The sequence below is a fragment of the Carlito syrichta genome, unplaced genomic scaffold (genome assembly GCF_000164805.1).
Source record: "Carlito syrichta isolate Samal-C Ts95f unplaced genomic scaffold, Tarsius_syrichta-2.0.1 Scaffold151581, whole genome shotgun sequence".
In the NCBI taxonomy this organism is placed as follows: Eukaryota; Metazoa; Chordata; class Mammalia; order Primates; family Tarsiidae; genus Carlito; species Carlito syrichta.
In genome coordinates this window covers 53,448-56,505 of record NW_007095677.1, presented here as the reverse complement: position 1 = coordinate 56,505, position 3,058 = coordinate 53,448, and positions in this window count along the sequence as shown.

The window sequence follows — 3,058 nt, the reverse complement described above, 5'->3', positions numbered from 1 at the left end:
GTGTTTAACAATTGGGCTGTTAAGTCTGACCATACATCACTGTGATAGAATGTGGGCTTTTTCAAGGGTGAAGATATAAGTCTTAACCACAGTGTAACTTACAGTTTCCTTAAAAAAAAAGCAAACTTGGCAGCTATAGAATACTACGTGCATTTATAATAGCTATTATATATATTGTAGTGTCAACATTTTTAAATTAAATGTTTTACATTCACCAAAAAAAAAAAAAAAGTGAAAAAGGGCCAGGCTCAGTGGCTCAGTCTGTAATCCTGCATTTTGGGAGCCCACGGGTTCGAGACCCACTTAGGCAACTTGGTGAGACCTCATCTCTACAATAAATAAATTTTAAAAATTAGCCGGGCATGGTAGAACGCACCTGTATTTCCAGCTACTTGGGAGGCTGAGGCGGAAGGATCACTGGAGTCCAGCAGGTCGAGGCTGAGGTAGCTGGGAGCATGCCATTGCACTCCAGTCTGGGCGACAGAGTGAGACTCCAACTCAAAAAACAAAAGTGAAAAAGATAGCCAGGCGTGGTAGCACACTCCTGTGGTTCCAGCTACTTGAAAGGCTGAGGCAGAAGGATCACCTGAGCCCAGCTGATGGAGGCTGCAGTGGCTGGGAGTGTGCCACTGCACTCCAGTCTGGGCGACAGAGTGAGACTCCAACTTAAAAAGTGAAATAGAAAAAAAAGATTAAGAATACATAATAGAAACCATAAATAGCTGAAAAAGCCTGAAATACTCTCTGACTCTTTACTAAAAGTATTGAGCCCTAATCTAACGCAAGCCTTTTTTGCTTAAGTGCTGCGGTATTATCCTAACTGTCCTCCCTGCTCCCCCTTTTCATATTTTTTATTTTTTGAATTGGTGTCTCACTCTGTCACCCAGGCTGGAGTGCCATGGCATGCTCACAGTCACCGCAGCCTCGACCCGCTGGGTTCAGGCGATCCTTCCACCTCTGCCTTCCAAGTAGCTGGAACCACAGGCATGTGCCGCCATGCCCGGATAATTTTATGGCCTACTGTAGAGATGAGATCTCACCAAGGGGCCCAGGCTGGTCTCAAACCCCTGGTCTCAGGCAGGCCTCTCGCCTCAGCCTCCCACAGTGCTGGAGTTACAGGCTTGAGCCACCACACTTGGCTTTCTTTTTTTCCTTTCTTTTTTTAAAGAGGGATCTCAGCTGCTGTTGCCCAGGTTTGAGGGCAGTGGCGTGATCATAGCTAACTCCAGCCTGGAAATACTGGGTTCAAGCAATTTTCCTGCCTTGGCCTTCCAAAGTGCTGGAATTATAAGCGTGAGCCACCGCACCTGGCTTGCTTCCCATTTTCTTTCTTTATTTTTTTCTTTTTGAGTTGGAGTCTCACTCTGTCGCCCATGCTGGAGTGCAGTGGCACGCTCACAGCCACTGCAGCCTCAACCTGCTGGGCTCAGGTGATCCTTCTACCTCAGCCTCCCAAGTAGCTGGAACTACATGCGCACACTATCATGCCCAGCTTTTTAAAATTTATTGTAGAGATGAAGTCTCACCAAGTTGCCCAGGCTGGTCTCAAACCCTGATCTCAGGCAATCCTCCCACCTCGGCCTCCCAAAGTGCTGGGATTACAGGCTTGAGCAACCACGCTCAGCCTCTGCTTCCCATTTTCATCTCAGTTTCCAGTCACCCAACTCTAATCCTTTTTCTTTCTTTCTTTTTTTTGAGTAGGAGTCTTACTCTGTAGCCCAGGCTGTAGTGCAGTTGTGGCATGTTCATGGTCACCACAGTCTCAGCCTGCTGGGCTCAGGTGATCCTTCTATCTCAGCCTTCCAAGTAGCTGAAACCACAGGTGTGCCACCACGCCCGGCTAATTTTTTTGATTTATTATAAAAACAAGGTCTTGCCAAGTTGCCCAGGCTGGTCTCGAACTCCTGGACTCAGGCATTCCACTCACCTCTACTTCCCAAAGTGCTGGGATTTCAGGCATGAGCCATCGCGCCCAACTTGATCCCTTTTCTATACTGCAGCCAGCATGACCTGTTTTAAACAAAAACCAGGTCACATTATCCTCCTTCCTTAGAGTCTTCAAGTAGCTTCCCCAAGTGCTGGATATAAAATCCAAACCCCTTGCACCATAAGGCGAGTCTGTTTGCATCTGAAACCGCAGCTCCTGCCAATTTTTCCCTGACTCAAGAAGTTCCAGCCACTCCAGCTTGTCTTCTTGCACCATGCCCCACCCTCACTCACGCACGCCTTTGCACTTAGTAGCCTCTGTCCTGACCTGGAACTTCCCTGAATCTTCTCATAACTGAATCTTTGGCAACTCAAACAGCATCTCCTCCAAGACACCAACCCAAGCGACACAATGTAGCATACATTCCCATGCTAATCCAACTAGCTGCTTTTGGGGGTCTCGGTCCCCATTAGGATGTAGGCTCTAGGAGAGCTGGAACCTGTCATCTTGCTCTTCCCTCCACTCCCTTTTCTAGGGCTACGCAAGTGAAGCAGTGGGTGCGGAGAAGGAACAAAGAAATCTGTCACAGGTTGTGATCTATCAGTGCAACACCATTGCACCTGGACTTGACTTGTTCTTTTTTTTTCTCAGTCTGTATGGTGAGTACTCAATAACTTTGTTTAATTGATGAGATATCAAATAATGAGGTTATAAGAGCATTCGCATAAGAGCAAGAAGGTTTGTCTGGCAGTGTTTTTTAAATTTCCCCAAGAGTGGTCGTGAAGTTTCAGTTACATACATACAACACTTAGCAGCGCAAACCACAAACACCTGGGCACAATGGCCATCAGCCCCCATTCCTTCTCTCCACCCAGTGCAGATGAAGCTAGGACTTGCAGGGTCTCTGTGAATGGTATGAGAGAGGGAGGAGGGGACTCAGCCCGGGGTGCCCCAGGACTATACCGGTTTTTAAAATATTAAAATACTTCCATAAGTAACCTCTGACCACCCTCGGCTCCCCAGAACTGTGATCCAGCAATTAGAAAGTTAATGCCAACCGGGCTTGGTGGTTCAGCCTGTAGTCCCGCGCCTTTGGGAGGCTGAGGTGAATGGATTGCCTGAGCCCGCGGG